The sequence below is a fragment of the Rhopalosiphum maidis genome, chromosome 4, assembly GCF_003676215.2.
Source record: "Rhopalosiphum maidis isolate BTI-1 chromosome 4, ASM367621v3, whole genome shotgun sequence".
Classification (NCBI taxonomy): domain Eukaryota; kingdom Metazoa; phylum Arthropoda; class Insecta; order Hemiptera; family Aphididae; genus Rhopalosiphum; species Rhopalosiphum maidis.
In genome coordinates, this window is record NC_040880.1 from 9,483,089 (window position 1) to 9,510,024 (window position 26,936).

The window sequence follows — 26,936 nt, forward strand, 5'->3', positions numbered from 1 at the left end:
TTTAAATTAGATAAAATGAGTGGGAGCTATGTAAAAAAAAATCGCCTAGGAAAATATATTTGATCAGCCCTCAGAATGGTTTTGTTCCGAATAATGGATATAGTATTTTAGAGTATAAATATATACTTTTTTGAAATTTAATAGAACATAATATAATCGTAAAATTAGTAATTATTATAAATAAATTTACTTATACTATGCATTTAATAAAAACTAAGTAAAATATTAAATTTCAAAATGTTTGCATGGTTATTCAGTTTTTTTTAACTAAAAAATCAATTAAATTTTATTTTTAACAATGTCAATGATATCTTAAACATCAATATTATTAAATATATTCTTCTCTTCAGCCATAAGCAGGAACGCCTCTACTTATAATTTGTATGGACGGCCCAATGCCCACAGGAAAAAGTGCCGATATCCCGTCGGCATAATCTACCCCTGCTGGATAAAACTAGGTTTATTTGATACATTATTATTATTATGTTATATATATAAAACAATACAATTTTTAAAATATTATCAACTATTATTATCAGTATGCTATTTAAAATCGTATTTAACGCTCAACATTACAACTCTACCGTTAGTCATGACTCAGTCAGTATAAAGTTGTTTGGACGATGTTTCCAACTTTATGCAACGATTTAATAGTTATCATCTCAGTAATAAAGTGAGTTTATTTCTTATATTTTATTTAAACGTCCTGTTGGTTAATCACTTAAAATAATGTAAATTGTAGGACGATGGAGTAAGCAAAACCCCGCTGAGTTTGTGAGAAATGTACGTGCACATTTTCTGAATACCACATTATCTGCGTTCTACAAGAACAATAAAATCATAAATAATAATAAAAATATATGAAACTCGTTTCTGCTGTATATATCGTGCAACTCGAGTAATTGACAGTCATAGACGCACTAATATTGAATTCAATAAGCAACAATTTCACATAGAAAAACCAATATTTTTAACAAAGATATTGCACGTCATATTATATTACTAATGGTTAGTTTATATTTTATGATATTCTTTTAACAATTTAATTTAGTAGAATTAAATGTACACGAACAAGAAGTTACAAGTTTATACGAATATTTTTGGAATAATAATAAAATATTTAGGATAGTTTAATAGAAAATTATTATTCAATATCAAAAATAATAAGATTAAACGTATTTAAAAAATGTTAAATGCTGCTAGAACAACGTACCAGGAACCTTTTACTATTTTTCATATTTCAATTTTAGATAAAATTTAAACATGAATTAAGAATAACTTAAATATATATATGTATAAGCTGAATATCTGGTGAAAATGTATTCGTATACGGTTTTAACTTTTATAATTATTACAATAAAAACAAAATCGATCTAGAAGTACCAAACTCGACCAACATTTTCCAAAAAACTTTCCGCAATATAAATATTTGACCAAATTTACTGCTTCAACACGTGATGACAGACAATCAAACATCATTGTAAAACCTTTATGCTCAGCTCAGAACTTAAGACAAACAAAACAATCGACCACCACTCAACCAAAACCATGTCGCCTTTGCATCCGCGCTACCATCAGCAAACCTCTTTCGCTTTCCTAATTCACGCTCGTCCCTTTATAAACGACGAGAATCGTAGTTTCTCGTATAACTCGGCGATACTCGGAAACTGAATGATTGCCAATCACTTATATACGTAGGTTTTTTTTTTCACAAAAATAAATTAAAGAAGAAAATGATTTTTCATGTCTTGGTTAAAGAAAAAAAAAACCTTGAACAATTACTCCGATAGCATAAATCCTGCCCAAAGGCTAAAATCTATATTTTATACGGCATTCTTTCTATGGAACTATACCATGGACGATCTTTATCTTTAATTTATCACCTGCGGATGTTATAGAAAAACCAAACACTCTTTTGGTGCCCGACTGTTTATATATAGTCGCATCAGAAAATAATGGAAATGAGTACTTCAGTTTTTGGAAATCAAGAGAGGATTTTATTATTATTACATTTTTAATATTGAATAACTATTCCTAAGATGACTTGAAAAAGAGGTTAATCTCAGTTCGAATTTTTTACAGAACGGAAACGAAATCGTGAACTGTTTGTCTATATTTTATGACAAAAACAACTTACACAGTTCCCAATACGTTCGTGTAGAAAGTGTAAAAGGTTTTGAATTTCTTTATTTTTTTTTTTTTTTTTGGTTTTTACATTTTTTAAATCGGGGAGAAAAAATAACGAATTTTCATAACGCTATACAGTCACCGGTGCTGTACGACACTCGATATATTTCGTGTTCGGTCTGTGGTACTGTATGGTACGTGATTTTAGGCCCCGATCCCGGCGGAGACGAAAATTATTAATATTGTATAATATTCGTAAAGATATCGGCCGGCGCGTTTATAACTGCACTCGTGGCGTGCGCCGGTCCGGTGCGCGCCGTCATGTAAGTACAACGGCGAAGGCGTATGCCCCGGAACGTAGCGCGTTGCGGTTTCAGTTGCTAAAAAGCCACCGCCGCCGCCGATACGGGTCGCGCGAACGTCGCCACCGCCACCGCCGCAGCCGCCGCCGCCGCCGCCGGTGTCGTAATCGCCGTAGGTGTGTATTGCATTATTATACTGTTATCATCGCAGTCGCGTCTACTCGTCGATCGCGCCGCGCCGGATAATTGTTTGAATATTATCGCAGCCGCAAACACCCCGCCGCCGTCGACGTGATAATACGTGTATGTGAACCCGAACGAGCGACGGCCGAATGAATAAAAATTGTAAACGTTTCGAGCACGCCCGCGCGTTTGCCAGTGTAATCATCGTATTAATATCGTACATCGTACCGTCAACTGCACGCGTAGATGCACTAATCGCGGTCTCGTCGAGTTCGTTGCGTTTTCGGCGATAAGTGTAACGCGTAATCGTTTTTATTGTCGTCGAGCATTGACACGATTCCGGCGGAATCTGCAGCACACCCGTGAGGACCGGTACAAGACACCGCCGTCGTAGAGACTCGCGCAGACGACGAGATCGGATCGCACCTACCTCTCTCTCTCTCATAATAATAATATCATAGTAAACGACGACGAATCGGTAAACACATTTTCTTCTATATTTGTTATTTTTGCCGTGTGACATTGCCGTTGGCGTGAGCCCGGCGATAGTGTACAGTAAAAATAATGTTGCCATACTATTATAAAACCGTTTTCGTCGATCCGCAAAGTCAGTGTGATGTATAGCGATATACGGTCTTGTGCAAATACGACACAGAACACGTTAGGATTGCCGGTGCCTCGTCGTGTGTTTGTATATATTTTTACGACAATATCCGAGTCGATCGGTGTCGTACGACGTACGAGTTTCAAGAGTATCAGAGTATGAAATAAAATAATCTCTTGTTCGGTGTGCATTCGTTAACTCGAGTTTACTTTTGCAAGCCCTAAAGACAAACGCGCGAACAAAGAACTCGCTACAGCTATGGAATTCCTAGAAACCAGCGCATTAACGTTCTCTTTTAACGCGTTTTTTGTTTGTTAAAAAAAAAAAAAAAAAACAAAAACAAACGCTGAAACACACTAATCTCACCTGTTTATAACATATTTGTTCTATAGTCTTAAATACAGTTTGTAGATTATGACGAAAACTCGGAACGTAAGCATTATAATTTTATGTAATACAGAATTCTAGAACGCCATATAAAAGTACTACGGTATTTTATAAGTTTCTGCTAACAAAAGTTTCATGACATTAGCTCTTAAATAGGTAGTGACTTGAGAAACGTTATTTTGATTATCATAGATAACTCGTTTTATAATCTCGTGTCTTAAGTTATACGTTGAAAAAACTTATTATCATTAAGTCTTACATGTATACTAGGTGTATACATTATTTATTAATAGAGTTATTTATATGGGCATATATGAAAAAAAAAAAACATTTTCTACATGATGAGGGTCTCATATTTGTATATTATTACATGAAAAAATTTAAATAAAACAAGATTACCTCTTGGCTTGGACAAAAAATATTGAAACCTCATTACATTATTGATTTTTACTGCGTTTTTCATTTAATCACTCAATAAGTTTGATTTTTTTTTTAACGTTTTGATATTAACTAATTAATACATATTATAACGTAAAATATTTTTATTAATCAAACTGCTTTCGGTTCGCAAAAATGTATGGCCGACAGACCGTTTCCGCTTAAAATCGTTTTTCGTATCCACTGATTTATCATTGAATTCAATACACATTAATTATTGTAAGAAACACTATATATGTATTTTCTATAAATCAGATAAAGTTCCTTAATTTTTAAATTTTAAAACCAAATATAAATACATTTAATTTTACACAAAACGAGAGAAAACATTAGGATATTTTATAAAATTCGTCAGAATTTGTTTCATACATAACATTAATTTATATACTCTATTTAATATGTAAATGTATATTAAAATTAAAATTAGAAAACCCGCATTCTCATTGGAGCTTGATGAACCGTTGAATTATACATCTATAATCAATTTTTTTTAAAAATAAAACTGTACATGTATTTAACGTTGTCAAATACAAATCATTGACCAGTGTTAATCAGTGGTTCATATACCTTGCGCAATTAGTAATAATAAAATGTATATTAAAAATCATAAAAGTACGTATAACTCGTAAAACTAATGTGAAAGTTTTATAAAAGACATTACACAATTTGACACAATTTTATGTTAATAAATACTGTAGGCAACAAAAATGTACTAACTGATACTATATAGTTATACTCGCATTTAATATTCGGGCAATATATACCTAGTACCTACCTTATTAAGATAAAACAAATAACGAAAAACTTTTGTATGCTAGATAATAATATGATTAAAGAGATATAATATAATATATAATATAGATAAGTATTTAGGATATTTTAAATATTATAAAATTCAAAATTTTTAAACACTTAGAGGATATTACACAATAATATGAATAATAATAGTGATACCATTTAATAAAGACAATAACTGAAACAAAATTCGGAGTGAGGGTCTAACATTTTTTTAAATATGGATACTGAAATTTTACAGACAATAAACTATATTTACCAGTAAAATGTGGCTACTTTAAAAAAAAAAATTGGGGGGGGAGGTCCAAACCCCTTGGATCCCTATATAATGGCTTTGAAGCTTTTGCACAAAGCAAGTGTTTGTGTTATTATTGCACAATATTATTATTATTTAAAATCATTTATAATTATTTTTGAAAATTCCAACTATATAGACTACTAAGATCGATCTTCTGTCCTGATACTAATTAACATGATATGGTGAAATATCTTTTTTCCAAAAAGTAAATAATTTATTCAATACAATTAATGTATTTAAAATAACAAAGTTAACAGTAATATTATAAATTACCTATTAAAATTTGATTCCCATTGGCCTCGACTGGTTCAAATTGTAAATCACGAAAGATTAGTAAAAAAATATTTAGTAATATCCTCACAATCATTTTTAATATGGAGTGGCTTTGAATGAATTAGATTTTGATAACACATTTTTGAACGGATCTTTTTAAAAAAAAATAAACTTAAAATAAAATAACTTACAAGTATCTCCTGGCTGCAGAATGTATAATATACTAACAAAAAACATCAAAATCTGTATGTAATAAAAAATGTATGAATAACCATCATATTATTTTGGAAATTATTTACGATAATATTGTGAGTTGATAATATTGATTGTATATTATATAAAATATACATTTGCAGGAGCCCATGTAGTAGACAATGTGATTGCTCCTCGTAAACCATAACAAGGAACATGCACGCTTGCCTTTGGTGACTTAATACACTCGTAGACCGTAGTGATACGATTCTCTTTGGTATGCTCAAGGATAATAAAAAAAACCACTAAGCATGTGATGCATGGTTGCGTGACTTCCATCCTCGTGTCCGGTAATCTATCTGCATTTTTGAATGTACACTATTGCCCAGCGGTTTGTCGAGAACACGAAACTTCTGAAGTAGGTACATTGTAAATATTTTCGTCGAGACTACCATTTGATCACTTTATCAAATCAATCCAATAATTATTATGGACAACGGCAACTCATATAATTATTATGGTGATCGAAAAATAAATGTTATAAAAATAAAAATATTATCAATTATTTGATGTTATCTACTATTAAAATTACCTACTAACATAATAATATAATGATTGATGTTGCAATACTTTATAAGAATATACAATTGGAAAATACAATAGCCATTATTATTGTTACGTATTACGTTTACTTAGTCAAAACATTACTTTAATATTACGTGTTGTAAGCAAACCTACGTGATCCTACTCTATTATTCGTTAAATAATCGAATGTGTTAATTTTATTGTACTAAACTAAAAATAAACATTTTCTATATTTACTGAAGTTTTAAGCTTTAAAGTTGGTAGACACAATCACAAGCCGAGTTCGCGGCTTAGAATGAAATGGCACAGCGGTCGTATAAAAATAATATAATCACTATATTTGTTGAGTAGCTACGTAAAGATTCATATACTTGGTGATAAGAGCGAATTTTATAATAAGTCAGTATATTATACTGATATTGTTCTAAGGTATTTTTAAGTATTAATAGTATTATACTATTTAAACCAAATAATAGTAGTCACAACACGTTAGTTAATAAAAGTTGATTTCGTTTAAAAAAAATTAATCCATAGGAATCTTAGTATAATAACGTAATTTGCCTATAATGCTTTACTTTTGATAATAAATTCAAAATAGCATCACTATTTATATCGTGTGATAAATCATTTTCAATATGAATTATTCTAAATTTTAAAATCGCCTTTATATCATTGAAGAATGTAGCCATATTTTACTATTTTAATGAGGGAAAATATCTTACAGAAGTCACGCTACGTATTAATTGGCATGTTATATTCAATACTGAGGAGTTTATAAAAGTTAGTGTGAAAATAGTATGTACATATTTTACACTAATCCTGACGAGACTACCAATATTAGCTGCAGTAAATTTCCTATTGAATGATCATAATATTAATTGGACATATACATTTTTTTTCTGATTGAACTAGAAAATAGCATGAAACATATAAGTCATTTGCAACAATATTAATGATATTTTAAAAATTGTGGAAGCTACATACTTTAGATATTAGGCGGCCCAAGTGCCTATAGCTCTCCCTAGCTGTATTTCTGAGTCTTTGGCCATAAGATGTTCGACTATTCGTTGCAAAATAGTATTGACGTATAAGAACCACATAATTAATATAGTCAGATTTCTAGTAGTAAAGCGTAGAACGTGTGCGTCTTTTTTTTAAGTGGTTCCGTTCATCTATTTTTTACATTTTTTTTTATTTATTTTTTAGAAATTATAGTAGATAATTATCATTGTTTGATCATAGATGGATTTTAAAAAATGTACGTACTTTATCCACCTCGGATGTGCAATTATAGTGAAACACACTCTAATTTTTTTTCAAATATAATAATATTTTCATTAACATTATATATGAATAATATTAAACATAAAAATTGTAATACAGGAAATAAAATACTGGTGTTTAATTGATTTATTTTATGTTATTTAAACGAATTATTTTTGTACAATAAGTGTGTTATTTAGAAAAATAAAATGTAAAACTAATTAAATTTTTTGTGTCTTAATCAAAAACAGTGACTTTATATTAGTAAAACAATATTATTGTAATTTCACTTATGAAATACCTTTAAATGTTTAAATAATTATGATATACTTTTTTTATATAATTTTACTAAATAATAAAATACAAGTATTACGTCTTAATATTCAATTATAAAAAAAAAAAAAATGATTAACTTGAATAAGTATTACCATTAACAAACTCTTAATTAATAAATTAATGACATCTGGAAAATTATAAATGGAAATACTATAGTTATTTATCATACTTAATTGATAAGCTTAATATAGAAAAATGTTAACTAAAATATTAAAAAGTATTTTATTTCCATTTCTAAAGAAATTACGTGGCTTAAAAAAGCATCATTAGTTGTCACATAATTGTTAAGAAACCTATCTTATATAAAAGCAGTTTTTCGTTCCACGAGTCATGACAGAAGACAAGATAATTGAGAAACCACATTTTACACGATATAGATAATAACGTTATCAGCGTAATATCAAAGACATTTTTCTTTTCAAACTAAAATTATTCTTGTGATATTTTCACGTCTATATAAAAAATTTAAATAATTTACATCAGATTGAGTTATTTACTGTGCGAAACATTTTAGTGTATAAAAATAATGAAGTTTAGACATACTTATACAACTATATTTTATATTATTAGAAATAATAGAGATGTCTTAAAAATCAAATATATACACGATAATATAACGTGTTTAACATAATAATATGTAATTATAATTAATTTAATAAATAATAGTTTCTTCGAAGCCATATTAAAATATGTATTACTTTTACTATGAATTTGAATTAAATTTGTAAAATTTATATCATTAATTAAGCTACATGTGTAATTAAAATGTTCTATTTATTAAGTTTTAAAATTATGCATATATTATTGTATATAATATAAATGGTATAAGTTATAATTGATAAGTATATAATTTTATTTAAAAAAAAAAAAAAAAATGAATAAACATAACAACTAATAAGTGTCTAAAACTTAAGTGTGTGTGTAGTAAGTACAGGGATTATTATTATTATTTTTTTTTTAATGATAAATATTTATTTTATTTAAATAAAACATGTTTAAAGTCAACCGGTTAAATTTTAATTTATTTTGAATTATATATTCTGTATAATAATATAGATACAGCAGGTATATATACAGTATATATATATATATATATATATATATATATATATATAGGTATAATTTGCATAGTTACTATAGATTATATTAAAACTTTTAATGAAACAAAGATAGTAGAACCCGGGTTGGAACGTAGAATTTAGTGCTCAAATCTAGTTGAACAAAATCTTATTTAATGCAGAGCATCTAATTGACATAAAAATCAATACTCTATAACATAAATAAAAGTTGCTTTTAATAATAAAATAAATAAATCAACAGCGTTTTACTTAACTATAGAAAAAAACCAAAAATATAATTTGCTATTTGAGGGGGTAGAATGGTTTGTGAATGTATTAATATTTTTAAGTATAATAATAGAAAAAAAACTTTTATTAACTTTTTTTAATTATTTTTAAACACAATGTAGGATGAAGATATGCAAAAATGATTTTTTAGTAACTATTTTCTACACATTTAGTTGTTAAAAATATAGTACTGTCACGAGATTAGAAAAATACTCCTGACTATCCTTTTGGATATACTGAGGTGCCAACTTTATTTATATTTCATTAGCATTCAGCTTATGTTGATAAATTCGATAATCCATACAGTTGAAAAAAATTAAAATTCTAAACAAAAATAACTTTGTATTGAAACTCAAGGCACAAAAAAGACGTCTTCATAATATTTCATACCCTGTTCTATTGTGTCCCAAAATATTGATAAACAACATTTTTTAATACAAAATTATTGCGAGTACATATTCTGTTATAAACAAGAAAATAATGTATCAAATTACGTTATCTCATTAATAAATTGCATTTTACTTAAAAGTGTGTAATCACTTCACTTGAATGGACAAGTATTTTCTATCAATGAAAAAACAAATATATTTTTAACATCCTAAATGTTGTAACGTTATCAACAGTTACCTTCAGATATACATATTATATCTGACATAAATGAACGATATGCAATGCTGTGCTTAAGACAATGTCCATAACTTGTTATGCTTGTACAGTGTTTATCACAACTGCACAATGAACACTTTGTCATTATGGTCGTCCCGTTATTGGTTTTCTGTGTTCAATTATTATATCTGCTTGTTACGTATAAATAATGCAATTCCAATCGTCCAATAATCGTGGAATAACAATTAAAAATTTTACAAAAGAAATCTATTGTCATCTTCGCTTTCACTCAAGGTGGAGGATAAAAAACAAAAATATTCACATGTCCAAATTGATACTCAGTTTTCGGTATACAAAATAACTCAAAAGAAAGCATACTTTTAAACAAGCGATTAAGACTAACTTCTAAGTCTAGATGTAATATTTTTAAGCATGATACCATTACATATAAGATAAATAAAATTACCTGGGTACGTTGTTCTACTTAAAAAAATCACTTGAATAATTGTTGTGTGCGTGAAAGTCGTATTTTATAAAACATATACTTACATGTTTCTAAATTATATTTAAATTAAAATTGAATAATAATTAAACCCATAAATATATAAGATGATGATATTTTTAGAAGAAATATACTCGTATTGGTGAGGTTTTTTACGGAAAACAAAAGTACATAAAATTACTTACTCTATTTATTTTTTTATACTTTAAGTTCCCAATTTTTATTTCTTAAAAAAAAAAAAAAAAAAAAAAATGTTTTTATGCTGTAAAAGTTGATATTACCAGAATTTTATCCTCGGCTTAAGTTATAAAGGTAAAGTGATCTCAAATTAATACATACTGACATATCATAATATATTAAAGCTTAATGTATTGCCGAAAATATATGGTAATATTTTAAAAAAAATTTTTTATTTGTTTATTATGTTGTTTCTTTAATCTTAAATTATTTTAAACAAAAAAAAAAATAAAATTCTTTAAATTTTTTAAAATTTTTACAAACATTTTCAGGAATTTCGATTTATTCAGTGGTATCTTTTTAAACATCTTAAAATATCTGAAAGATAAAAAAAGTTTCTAGTGGCATACTCCACATAGATTGGGTAACGTACAAAGTAGAAGTTATTTTATAAGTTTTATTTTTCCAATTTTGCTCATGTTTGCAAGAAAATCACAAAAAAAAAAAATAACAAAAAAAATCAGAGACAGTGTTTTTTCTTCGATAATATATTTCTTTTTTATTATTGAAATTGATTGTATTAGGTGATATAAAAATTATAATTTTAAATATATGATAAGAAAATATCATTTATATGGTTAAAATAAAAGAAAATATGTAAAATATTATATTTGAATGTGTTAACATGACATACTATTAAATAGAATAATATTTATGAAGTTATTGGTGTGTAAAATATTAATCAGCTAGGTATATTTAAATACAATTGCAAGCTAAAATCTTAAATAATAATAAATAGGTATCTAGACATTTAGATAAGTTAAAAGTTTTGAAAAAATAATAAAAATACACTCTTAGGTTATATTTAGAATCTAAGTATAACCTAAGAGTATATTTTTATCTAAGTCTTAGATAATTAAAGCTGGGTTTAAGTTGAAAAATATGTTGTTTACTTACAGTATATTTAAAATGATTCAATGAATAAAATGCGTGCAAAACTTTTGGTGTGTGTAGAAATGTCTAATACGTGTGACAACATATTTTAGTAGGCCATAAACTAATTGAATAATAAACAAAGGTATAGCATATTATGCTCTTCATTTCTTCAGTGAAATAGAATATAATGTTCTTTGTATAGTTTAATTTAAGGGATAATGATTTAATATAATGACGATAAAATAGAAAATGAAAAGTTTCTTATCGTATTTGACGAGTTGTATATTTTACATGACAATTTTTGAACAGTACAAATGGGTATTATTTGTGGGTATCATGTAATACATCTGTGTAAAAAGGGTACATAAAAATACGTCAATGTAATGCTTGGATCATAATAGGTAATAATAATATAATAATCTAAGATAATGTGACATCAGTTTTGCTTACCAAGTATAATTTTTTTTTTATGATATTATTATAATACACATATGAAATTAACAATAACAAAAATGTATTGTTAGTCTATTAGAGTATTTTAGATTATTATTCTAATGCGTGTGACCATTTATATATTGTTACCATTTTACTAAAAGTAAAAACACTTCTTGAGATTTATACATTTATAGTATTATAGTATGATTCTCATTATTTTTCATTTAATTTTTAAATATTAATTTGATTTTTTCGACTCAACATTTTTAACATATGATTTGAAAATTACCTAATAAATAAATTAATTTTATCAAAACTGTTTTATTTTATTAGTCGTTTAAAAATGTATTTTTACAGGGTTGTATTTTATTTTTTTAATTCGATCAGGACTTAATGATTATTAAATACAAATTTTATATTTATTGATTTTAGTATTATATCACGATACCGAGTGTTAAAACCAAACCTACTTAGATCATAGTATTATTATATAATACAAGGCTTGTAATCATGATTAGGGTTTAAGTATTGGTCTAGGACTTATTAATAATTTTTGCCATTAATTTTAGGCGATTTTATATATTATAAAAGACAATATTATTATAATGTGTCTATAGGTTAACAATTCACAATTTACACAAAGGGGTAGGTACACATTTAATTATTTAATTATCACGTGGCATACTATATTTTGGCTTCAAAAATGAGGTAATTAGCCGATACATGTTAAACTTTGTAATAAGTATTTACAAGATACAATAATAAAAAAGGCTTCGTAATTCAATAAAATTCAAATCAATAAAATCTAAAAATATATTGTATTTAAATATATTTGATTTGAACATAATAGGTAAATTTCCATATATCATACGTCGTACTAGATAAATACTAAATTATACTGGTTTGGTATAAGATTTAATGTGAATTTCATTTCATGTATTTATATCAACTCGATATTATACTTAAAATATTATAAGTTATAATGCATACTATTATACATAGATCATTTAATTAAAAATTGTTAATTCTTATCTCCCAATTTTTCTTATTAATTTATGTTTTTAAAATTGTTTAACGAACAAAATGCATATAGTATTAAAACTTACAATTTACATGAAGTTTTAATAGTTTTATAAACAATTTTCAATTAGTTTGAGCTTATTTATTTTTAATCCCCTTATTATAAATTTATAAGTATAACAAGATCCTCAAAATACTTCAGTTATTCAGGAAATGTTTTAATTTATTTTGCTTTTAAAATAACTTTGTACAACATCTTGTTTTATTTATATTGTATAATTTTTAACGTTGTCTGGTTTTGTTTTGCATTGTTATTTGTGCCAATTTAGTAAAACAACTTTCATTCCTATGACCGTTTTTGGTTTTTGATTCGTAAATAATGAAATCTAAAATAATAGTAATACAGCCTATACAGGTATAATTTTGGTGAAGTCGTTGCTATGCCAAGGTTATTTGTGTCGTGATAAGACTTAAGTCTACGATAAATCACCAACTTTTAAAGACCTTGCAATGGAATTCAGTGAAAATCACGTGTGATTTAATTTTTAAATGTCTTCAACACTTATCGATATTCTCCTCTAACGCTTATAGTTATACTTGGTATAACCAGAAAAAATACATTCCAAAGCGCTCACATGTATGTATATATTATAGGTACTGAACAAGTACGATTTATTATCTGTATGACTTTTATTCGTGAAAATACTGTAGATTTTTTGCTTTTTTATCGTCATTTTAACATCAATACATTTTGAAATATTTTCTAACATCATTAAAACAATAAGTGAATACTTGTCATTGTAGCTCAGTTTTCACTATTAAAAACAATTTTAAAATCAACAAATAATGATGGACGATGGTGATAGATATATTGGTGTCGGTCTGAGGAGTGGTTTAACGAATCTTTATCTAATTACGGGCGTCGATTTTCTTTAAGTTTTAATATTTTTTAAAAGCAATATTTTATTACATATACTTGGTATCATTAATTTAATTTGTTTTTTTTTTAGTAAATTTATTAGGTGTTTGATAATATTACATATGCGTACAACAATAATATACACACACATGTCCTCAATAATTAAACGTTTATCTTTACTGTTAAATAATACACGTGAAGTTGTGACTATTATAGATAACTATTTTTTTTTTTTTACTATATGCGCATATAGACACGTTCAAATACCTAATCAATAATTTGATGTATCTATGAAAAAAAAAAAACAATTATAAAAATATTTCAATCATATAAATTCAAAATAAAAAATACTTTTACGTTAATCTGTGTGTTTATAATTGTATAGCTATATATATATATAACATGATTGATATCAATTGTATACTTAAATACAAAATAATAATGGAAACAGTTTTATATGGCAAACTAGGGGCTAGTAATAACATAAAAAAAAAAAAAAAATAAATCGTAGTTTTTTTCATCTATATTATAATCATCATGTTTTTAATCAATTAACTTAATGAAAGTTAGTATTGTGTAATATTATTTTGTATATTTCATTGATTGAGCTTATAAGCAATGATTGAATATTTTCTTCACAATGGATATATTTTTCTTGTCACTCTAAGTTTATTTATTATAAGTCAGATAAGTTGTACATATTTATTTCTCATTCAATGTAATAAATTGCCCATATTAATTTTATATGATTATACTGTTGTGGTGACACCTTTGGCAAATATATTAATATAAAATATTTGAGCTATCAAACAAGTTATGTATAGTTGGTATAATAAGCTATCAAAGGTCGATTAGCCTACCTAGGTGAATTATTTGCTAAGACGCTAGAAACGTTACATGTCAGAATATGTACAGAAGTGCATGCCGGTGTTGACACTCAGTAAAATCTTCCCGACGATGAGGGGGATGGTAAGATCACTCTATTACACATCGCCTTTTGAAAAGGTACAACTTGCACAAACTTGTTCTGTCGCATATGAATTATTCTTTATGACCGTATGCCGAGCAAAAACAACACATATTTATAGATCTAATATAGGCTTTAGGTTGATACTCCTGGAAATTCTAGAGAACATTTCTTTTTAAGAACAAAAATATCACAGGGAATTTCTGAAGAGTCATGAGAACAAATATTTACATTTTGAAATATTATATTACATTTGATGAATTGTTTTTCTTTTTACATTTAATTAATGTAAATGTAAATTTATTTATACTGATTTTATTTTGATTCTACCACCGTACCCAATAAATAAATGTATTTCATGTAAAATTTTAAATAACTTCATTATAAGCATATAATTTTCAATAGCATACAATTACCTTCTGCAGTTACTGGCATAATTAATTTTTCGCCTCCTATAGTACTGTCATTACGTCATATTTTTTCATTAATTTTAAATTGGTTTTCTTCTCTAGCTTCAGTTGTTTTTAATAATTAATTATTTCATAATATTTAGATTTACTAATAAAAGTTACTGTTAGTCTTTTTGGTTTCGATAACTTTGTTCAAATATTCGTAAAATTTGGATTCCATTTTTAAAATATGTACTAAATAACGAAGTATATAGTGTCGTTTATAAAAATAAAATTATGATACATACTTGTTAATTTGTTTTATTATTCCATAAAAATATTTGTAGTATTATGATACACGAATAAAATTAATAATCATTGTTTTTAAAAAAAATCAATACTATAAATAGGTAATAATTTTAATTTATAATAATAATAAAAAATAATATTAGTTGGTTAAAAAAAAATTCGTGATTTACATTGCCTGGGCAGGACCACATTGACCGAGCAATGCATACATTCCCCGATATTCCACATTGCCCGTAACATATATATTTAAATATTGTATACATGTATTGTTTATTTTATAAACAACTAATAATTTTCAAAATAGTGTGTGTCGTCTTGTAATGATAATAATTTTATAAATTTACTGAAGTCATCATATAGGAAAATAAATTAAATACAGACTTAAAAATGTATATATAGAAAGAATTATTTTTTGGTAAAAGATTATAAATATAGAAATATATGTTTCGTTAAATATTTAACTTATACAATAATAATAATAATAATAATAAATTAGACGATATAATATATTATATTTTTTATGCAATAAAATGTAGGTAAATCAGTACAGACTTTATAATATGTGTATTAGACGGATACATACATTTTTTACTTAAAACGTTTTAAAATATTTTGAACTAAGTATCTTTTTAAAATAAAAAATATTTCATACTTTAATATAATAATATTTACAATTGTATATTATTCACATTTTGTATGTTTGTACATTCACCATGTATCGTTTAACGTTGAACTGCTTTATAATATTAGAGTAACAATAATTATTAGTATTATTATTTTGTTCAGCTCTAAAAGTATTAAAATTTGAAATTTCATTGTTTTATTTTAATCACTTTAGGTACACTACACGAATCAGAAAGTTGATAAAATAGATATTTTGATTCTTCTTAGTTGTTGTTCAGATAAGTTTAAAAAAATACGTTTTATTAAATGGCACAATAAAAGTACCACTCTATTAGTAACGTTTCTATAAACTACATGTATTTTCATAAAACTTCTTGATAATTTGTATTTAAAAATGTATTTAGTTTTAATATTTTTTTTCTATTTTATGATATTATAATTCTGCACATTTTTAATTACTTATAAAGTTGTATTTTATGGTTGTGTTTAATGCGTTTTGATACCAATATAAAAAAATAAAATAAAATGTCTGTAGTATAAATATGACAATTGTTAATTATTTAACATTTCAGTCGAACATAGGTAGAATTTTATGTGTTATCACAAATTACGACAACATCAATCAAGAAGGAAAACAAACACAGTTGGACAATCAATATATATTTTATGCATGATTTTAGTATTTACTCTAAGACACTTAACATATTAGTCTAAAATTGTGGAAAATTATAACAATAGTGCTTTTGGAAAAAGAAACTCGTGGACGTTTTCTGGTTAACCAAAGATTGTCTTTTCGTCGAACCTTCTGCGATTGAAGTGTACTTAAATTAATTGATATTGCATTCGAATACCACATCAATATTAAACTGGCATATTTTAATAAACGTTTAGTAAACCATATCAGTTAACCACAATATTAATTAAGAGGAACCACGTGGTCTGGACACAACTATGTGAAATATTACAACTATGATCATACATTATATATATATATAATAAATTAGTAGTTTCTTACAGAACGTGCAAAAATAGAATTTCTTATGAAAAATATAGTAGAAACCAGGATGTTTATATGCATATTCGTTATAAATCATTGTTTTTTCCTAAGTTTTGATATTATTGTATAATATATACTCATTATACTCATTATACAAGATTTCACACCAAATTAATTAAATATTATCATTCAATTCTTTATAAAAAAAAACATTACTTAAAATGTCAATTTTTCTATATGAGGTAGCAGGCACTTATATACATTTGTGAAAATAGTATATAATTAAAAATCATAATACTTATTAATAAAGAAGAAAAAAAATGAAATTAATAGTAATTTTATAGTACCTTATTAATATTTAGGCAAATATAATTTGATTTTTAAATATCCTACCCATAGGCGCAATTAGGGGGGGCTGGAAGTGCTAATCCCTCCCAGAAACCATGCAGAACTTCATATTATTATATTGATAAATAAAAATAAATATGTGATTACAACTGAAAAAATGAATAAAATACATTTTTGTTATTTATTTTTAGTAACAATATTATAACCATGGTCTTAGATACGTCTATTACGTCTAGCGTCTAGACCGTGCTTATTATAGCGCGCCACAGTTGTTTATCATTATCAATAAACAAAGTATTATCTCTGAGAGGATATTTCTGAGAGGCAGCGATTGAAAAATATATGGGTAGGGCTGAAGCCCTCCCAAATTTTTTACTCTAATTGCGCCTATAACTTTCTACTCCAAAATTTATGAATACTAAAACTTTCTATTTTATCTTATTTTTTATAATAAATAAGATTAAAATTAGGTAGAAGCTAAATAGATTGGTAGAGACACGTTATCTGAAAACAAACACTACTTGGTATTCACAACATTCAAAACCCAATGATCGATTTAGAATCATATATAAAATTAAAATAATATGTATAAAGCTTTACGAATATACCTGATTTATCATTTTTTTTTTTGAAAAATATTTGACAATTAGTGGAAAGTAACATTCAAATTTTCTCTCGGGTTTGTCAATATATTTTTTAAGTATTGAGCATGATTGTTTAATTAAAATATTCTTTAAATGAAACATTTTTCATTATCAAAGTAAATTTCTGCATAGAAAATATTTTGCGAAAATAATATTTATACCATGTAGGCACTGCACTTTCAGTAAAATATTATAATTAATAACGAGGTCAGTTACAAAATAATGAAAGAGTTATTTGTTCCATTATTCATCAGGAATCGTTGTTGTCTATATAGTGCTACGTTTAGCTATTAAATTATGTGTGATATATTTATATTTACAAATAAAAAATGACTTAAGTACTTTAATACTATATCAAACAAAAAATTATTATATACATATTATATTGTAGATATTTATTTTTTATTGATTAAATTTAGGACACAGATGTGTTTGTTTGCTTTACATTAATTTTTTTAAAAATATGATTATTATTACGCTTTTAAGGTAAGTTTTCTTTTATAGTTTACTAAAATGGTTTACTCTTCACTTCAGATCACATTAAGTTCATTGCAAGCATTTTATGTATGATTATTAATTTTACTTGTTTAATATTGTTTATTTAGTAAATTATATAATATTTGTATTTTTTTTTCACTATTTGTGGCCGGAGAAGTATTATTTTACTTGGAGCTTCGATAAGTCGTATTTTATGTTGGATAGCGTGTACCGAAAAAAATGTCAAACATAAAAAAAAAGGTTAAAACTCTTCAACCCCGTTTCCTACTCATTCTCATTATCGTAGCTTTTCTTTATTTAAAAAAATCAATAATTTGCACAGATTTAGAGTTATTAAGAGAACTTATGTTTGAATAATTTGAAAATGTTTAAAAATTATTTTGATAATATATTTCTAGTACAGAATTATACAGAGTGATCCGTTTAACGTAGGTAAGGCACTCATACAAAACTATTCTCTTTTTTTTATATATATTACATAAGTCGTTACAAAATACAATTTAGAATGAATAGCTTATGAGTTATGATTTATAAGCATTTTAATTTTAAATGTATGGAATGATACTGGGTTACACTTGAAAATATACCACTGTTTAATAACATTTAAAATACCTAAGGCTATAGTAAAATACTTGTCCAAAATATTATTTTTATACATCCAAATAATCCAAATAGTTTATTATCCAGCATAGAGCTATGAAAGTAATAATGTATTTTGTCATTCAAAAAAATAAAAAAATATATAATATATAGGTAATTTGAAAATAATTGTATTATACATTTAGTAAATAAAGTGACCCAAGTGATAAAAAATATAATTTTTTTCCAAAAATGCTGTTTTGTAACAAATTAAAACTATGTAAAAAAAAGTATTTTCAAAATATGTGTTTTCTAAATTAATGAATGTCCTATGTTAAATAGATTACCTAGTAATGCTAAGCCTGACATTTGAATGGTATAAAAATGTGTACAGAGTCTGTAGTCAAACGCTTCAATTATTTTGTTCAATAGAGAAGAAAACTACAAGTTTGACATTTCATAAATATATGCTTATGAGTTGTAGAACATTTACTTATATTTGTAAGATACTTGATATAGTTACAAATAAACATCATGATATCCCAAATAAATAAATGATGAAGTGTCAATAACGTTGTCTATTATGATATCAATGAAATTTTAATGTATTATCACTTATTACTAAATAATATATTATAGTAAACGTATTGTTTATAGAATAGGTATACTCGTTATATTTGTTTTCAATCAAGGCAATAATAGCATTTTATTTATGTTGCGTATAAATTAATGTATAGTATCCGTTTAACTGTTTGTTGTTTATTTTGGTTTTGGGTATATTTTTAAGATGAGATTTTACATTTAGTTTAGTATTTTTCGTTTAAAATTATTTTTGAATTGAAGTATTGTATTTATACATGTCTAAGTCCTTAAACAGTACTATATTACAATATATCGTTATACAAATTAGTTAATTATTATAATGTAAAACAATTTATTTCAACTACTCTTTTGAATATTAATTTAGATAAAATGACATAAAAAAAAAAAAAAAATTATTCAGAAAAAAAGTGTCTGTGTTGACACATATTATTATACCAGTTAAATGCCATACCTACCTACTCCATAAAAATATTTTAAAAACTGCAAGAATCAAAATCATAATTATTTTACTATGAAAAAACACAGTCATGATTTAAATAGTACCTACTCGCGTATATAATCAATAATCATCCAGTGGTATAATAATTTTAAATTTTAAATTTTGCTGTTACACGTTAAAAAATTATTATTTAAATATACTTTATAAATTTACAATTTAAAGAAAAAGGTTGACAAGTGAGTACCACTCTGCTGTACATTACGTGTCGAGTGGGTCACCATTATAGAGTACGTTAAATTGGAATCCAATGATATATCATTATTCATTATATTATACAACAGCGAATTTGAGCGAAGACGGTCTGTCAGCTTAAATCACTAAGAATTTTTCATGACATGTTTTTTTAATATAGTCATTAAAGCAATTTATTTTACTTTAAGCATTACGATATGTTGATTTATTTTTTTCCGATTGTAATTATTATGTTATTAGAAATCAATTATATCATAATAATATATATTCATACCACATTATATTATAATTTTTATTGTTTTAACGAAATTAACAAAAGAATCAACATTTTTATTCGTTGTTAAAATTCGTAATTTCGTTCATATTTAAACTACTTACAAAAATGTATAAAAAATAATAATCGAGTTTGCACTTTTTAGATGTTTTAATTCCAGTATTAAAGACGCACGAGGAGCGTAGTATTAAATCGTCATATCTCAACTATAAAAATCGAAGATTTTATACCGTAAATACTTGTAGTTTGTAATTTTTCGTGATTTTGCAATAATTTTAATTTTAAGTGCACATAAAAAAAAAAAAAAAAATTGTAGTTATACGTACTCGTGTTTTCATATTTTTATACGGATATCAGACCGCCGACCTATGCATTTTAATACTATAGTATTAAATATTCAAGAACTTCGGCCCAGCGTATAATTAGTAATAACTACGCCGTATGATTATACTAAAGAAGAAAAAAAAATCACGGTGATTGTGCTTGGTGTATCACTGTGCATATATGCACACGATAATGCTATTAAAGTATTGTTTACATGCGATTCTTCGTGCAAATACACACGGTGACGTGAGCTCGATAACATATTTTATATAGTCATAATATTTACCGTACACTTTTTACGCAGACCCAATACAACCGTGATGTGTACCGGAAGAGTGGCTTAGTGCAGTTCCACGTACGCCGCCCGAGCGAACCGTACACAGAACCTCTCCCCCCCCCCAAAAAAAAAAAAACTCCACTTTCGTATTAGTGCAGTATATTATAAATCATATTATTATGTTATACGATATAGCTCGCCGGTGCGAAATACACTTATAACGCAATTAACTGCGCGCGGCTCGTTGTCAATGTCAAAACGCCAACAATAATATTATATAAATTATAACATTTGCACGCGCTCGTACACACACATAATATCGTATACTTGATGTCGTGCTGTCTTTAACGCTTATATTTTATAAACAATAACAGATTCTATGCGTTTACGGTTCAGAACTCGGGGATATCTGAAGTAAATGGTTAATTAAGGATACAATATAATATCAAGTCGCTTACTTTTTTTTTTTTGTTTTTCCGTGTAACTGCAGTGTTTATTTGTTCTTCGAATATAATACCGTAGTTACGTCAGAAGAGTGCCATACAACTTATTCGGTATATATATATATACTTAATTTATTCAATATCGTGCGCTATTATAACAATGAATTATAGGTTATAATATTTATTTATTTATATAAATTAACCAACGGTGCATTATTTTAGATGAAGTCCCACGCCCATTTTAGCGGTACCGAAACACGTTCGATAACTCCGAGTACCTCGTTTTTACTTGGTGTATTTAAAAAAAAAATGTTTACAAAAATTTTAATATCGAGAAGTAACTTAATAAACAATAATACAAATTAAATTAATAAATAAGTCTACAACAAGTGTAAAATAATGGTTATTATTTGTACAGATTCTTAACTTTTCACTCATCAGTGACAATTTCAAAATTGTGCACTCATTCTTATGGTGTGATAATCACTCCATGACCAATACTTGAGCTGACTGTATAGCACTATGATTTATAAATACCATTTAAAGAAAAAGCATTGAAACTATGGTTCGGTGCATTATAGATAATATGTAAAAAGCAACCACTTAATAAGCATTTATTAGTTAAATATTTTTGTTTATTACACAAAAATTGATATTGCAGAACACCCGAAATCATTTGGTTAATTTACCGGTTACGCGCTTCCGTTTATTTACGATCTCGATTACAGTCCGTGAAACTATATCTATTATTATAATAACACGGTTGAGCAGGGGAAAAAAAAACAAAAAAAAAAAAACCATTTCTCGTGCATAATGTTTGGCCTAATAATATTATAATAAACCACCGACCCAGAGCAGCAGACACGCGCTCATTTCATTCGTGAAAACGACAGCTCAGAGACGGCATAAAATGTATAGTGCTCTTCGTCCGTACGCCGCAGCACACCAATTGTGTGTAGATTATATTTTTATTTTTTTTTTTTACAACTGTCCGAGGTTTTTTTATTTTTTATTTCCACACGTTTAGTTTATTTAAAAACGTGCTAACATTTGATGATTTCGTATCACTGAGTAAAATAAAATACATCTGTAGCAATAATGATCGCTTGCGATGTAACGAACTCTGATTTCAAAGATCAAGACCGACCCAACAGAAACGTTATAATTATTGATTAATAAAAATCAATTTTATAATGATTTATACGTTATTATATATATATAACATATTATTGATTAAACAATTATAATAAATTAATTAGATTCGTCAACCTAACACACAAGAACATGGCTAGACATGATCGACTTCTCTGTGACTCACGTGCCACATCAGATATAGTTAAACATATTTATGTATTATCAAGTAACAAGAATTTCGAGACGATTCCCGTACTACTTCTGTGAATTTCTTGCATCAAATCCAGAAATAATTATCAATAGAAGTGATGGTCACTCTGCCACTGTGCTCACAAACTGTTTAAATTTACCGGAATCATACTATTTAATTTAAACTATCATTATTTTACTAACCTGTACCACTTTTTTTGTGCAGCCATAAGTTATTACATCAATATTAAATCGTGTTCTTCAATATTGTAATGTCTTAGATTCAGAAAACGCTTATAACCTTGTCGACGAAACGTATTTATAAAGGATAATAAAAAAATATATGTATAATAAATTATTAATTGTTATATTACATACTCTGGCTTGATATAACTACTAATTTATGTTACATAACATACATCATAATAATATATTATTATATAGTGCTTTATTGTGTTGTTGGTTTGTAAAGTGTAACTTTATTTAATGTAAGTATTATTTTGATAACGAACACCACTACAATATAAAAGGGTTAACCTTGCATTAAAATAGAAAATTTGTATTTTTAAATGACAAATTTAGAATATTTTATGTTTCTAAATATTGTCATATTATATAAAAAAAACGTGTTTTTTCAACTAGTTTTAACTCCTAGATGATATAGTTTATAAATTTAAATACATATTTATAAGTATATACTTAATACTTATATCACTTATATTTTATAATTGCTTTATTAAATCAATACTAAAGCAAAGTAGTATAATATCATAAAAACACAACCGTTGAATTTAACAGTATCCGTATAAATAGATAAATAGCAAGGTTTTAACATAATGATATTATTAAGTTTTAACTAAGGAACTGAAACTTGACTTTAAAAATAATAAGCTATTAAGTTGACGAAGACTACTTTTTATATTGTATCGATAAATGATGGCGAAAAATATCAAGATACATTATATCTTGTCTTAAATTGTATTAAATCCTTAAAAGAAAATTATTTGGCTTTATTTTTGATCAGTCTTCAAAAATAAATTGCATTTGAATTATTTTTAATTTATTTGTCATATTTTCATTCCAAATCTCACGTAATCTAACGTTTGATTCAGTACCTATGTCAAACTTTACAATTTTCTGTATGATTTTTCAATCAAGATTATCCCTAAATTTCGGTTTTAAAATCTAACAATTCGTAACATCACGTCTTGTTATAGTTATAGGTAACAATAATAATATTTTCAACAAAACTCGGGATTTACTCTGATCACGTCAGATTGTAAGCATAATTTTATATTCACGGAACGACCTTTATTACTAAGAATAAAAATGTGCACGGTATATTCGTTTGTACATTTAATAAAATTAGTTTATAAAAATAAGTTATTGCAGTATGAATAAATAATTAGAGATATCGCAATCTAAATACACATATAATATATCATGTAAATTATTTTCATAGCTTTTTTTACCGTATATTCTAATGGTATATAGCTGAATATATTCGAATAAGGACATTTATTTACATAATTAATTTGTCATATATAGTTTTGTTTAGTTTTGAACGAATTAAATTAAATATAATATGGTAATTTAAATTCGGGTTGCTAGTTATTTCAACATTAATAAAATAAACTCATCGTCATATTATTATGATATTTCAATTGTCTACTAGGTATCAAATTTATTATTATCATACGTATGATATAAAATAAAATTATTGTGAATTTGTGTGAAATCGTTTCGAAATTGGAGCACTCAGACTTTAGAACGTGGTATAGGTATTACGTATCTGTTTCATTTTTATAGCGTTGTAGCTACAAAACTGTGTCACGTTTTAACCACTTTTTAACTTAATATTTAATAATTCAAATCTAAAAAGTAAAAATCATATACACCATTTTATAATTACCAAATGTTAAAAAAAGGATTTTTTTTTAGAATAACAGTGCAAACAAAGATTTTGATTTTAATAATTTAGTCCAAAGATATTGTTAGTATACTATATGTATTAAGTCAGATATTTTAAATAATTAAATATCCATACTCAGATTTAACGCATTAGAGGAGCAGAGTGTACTGCATTTCCATATAAAGCTTATTATCATATATGTATATTATATTATAGTTGATTGAACACAACTACATTTTAAACCAATAATCAATATAATAAAAAATAATTACACATTGAAAAGTTCGAATGAAAATGCTCACATACGCGCTATTGTGCACATTTTTATTTTTAGTTGTTTATTTTTTTTTCTGATCCATTACAACTTATAAGAAAATTACAATGTAATTTACATTTTAATATAGGTACATTATATTCAATAAAAATGTTGTGATATTAATTAGCTTAATTAAATACTCATTTAATTAACACAATGATTAATGAACCGTTATTGTTTCTCTATGGATTACGATTTCATCACCCAATTATTGTCCAATTAAAATCTTGAATTAAAAAAAAAAATAAACTATAAATATTATTATTTGATGGTTTTTATTTCAATCCAATACTACTACAGTAATACAAAACTAAACATAATACATTAACACACAACTAATTTAATGCTTTCTATTTTATAACTGATTAAATTTGTTTATAACTTCACGTGAAATAATATTAGATTTTATTATGTGCAATTATTTAGGTTAGCTCAGTAAAATTATTTTGAATTATCTTTTTGGATATATATTGTTATGCCAATGCATATAATATTTTATTGCGTGTTGTACAGTACATTATTAAAAGCTGTATAATATTATTAAGTTCAGTTAGACAATAATGTATTACATATTAAATACATTATACATATATTTTTCCTTCAAATACATTACTTGTTTATAGTTTATATCAATCAGTTTTTAATAATCTTAGACCAATGAAAATGTTTACACTTACTAATTCCCAACTACGGTGGCAATGCAATAAATTTAAATTGCATCTTTCCTCGAATTTCTTATAACCTTTGCCTCTTTACACGAAGGGTAAACTCTATTCACAATTTCTGATCTTTCCGAGCTAAAAACTATCATTTATATTAATCTATTATAGTCTATTATAACCTATTATTTTATTTTATTAAAGACATTGTTTCACACTTCCATATTGAAAATTAAATTCTTTAACGTAGAATAAATGTTTAATTTATTTATTTTTATCAATCAAATAAATCAATTTTTTTAATACTAAAATCTTGTAATACTACTTATAAAAAAATTTGAAAAATTATTCTTAAACGTAATAAAGTACGACAAACAATGATAATGGGATAAGTATTATATTACATCACATATTCTATAATTTATCAAATATTTGTATCCCTTACGATTTATTTATTTTCTAAAAAGAAAAATATAACTATATAAACAATTAAAAAGTTATATAAGTATGACAATATATATATCTATATATATTTTTAGCTTTATTTTAATCACTCAAAGTGTAAAAACTAAATCATAAGTATAGAAAAATAATAATTCGTTTTAATCATACTTTGAATATTTTTAATGAACTTGACATAATAATTATTAATATTTACCAATGTGAAATATAATAACAAAATATTAAAAAAAAAAAATAGAAAAATCTTCTAATTCTTTCAAAAAATATGTTTGGATTCTGAAGGAATTTAAAAATGTATTTGTTTTATGATTTTGTTTTGTTTTTTCTATAAACACTTTTTCGGATATAAGGCGTGCTTTAAAAGTTTCATATAGTAGCACTTAATAAATCGGAAATTGAATCTAAATGAACTTTAAAAAGGTCATTTTATTATATTCTCAGAAGTCTTTTTAGATTTAAGAAAAATCTTGGAAAAATAATTTTGAAGAAACAACAGCAAACATGCTCAGTAAAATTTTTTTTATAAATAATGATTTAAAATTGGTTTTTAATTTAATATTATATTGTAAATAA

At 25.7% G+C, this 26,936-nt stretch overlaps 1 protein-coding gene across 1 annotated transcript in view; it reads left to right on the forward strand.

The window, feature by feature from the left end:
- The first annotated feature begins 2,535 nt into the window (after window positions 1-2,535).
- LOC113548353 (zwei Ig domain protein zig-8-like) overlaps window positions 2,536-26,936 on the forward strand; it is a 225,881-nt gene continuing 201,480 nt past the window's right edge. The window contains exon 1 of the mRNA XM_026949195.1: window positions 2,536-3,090. The gene's annotated coding sequence lies outside the window, so the exon portion shown is untranslated. The remainder of the gene's footprint in view (window positions 3,091-26,936) is intronic.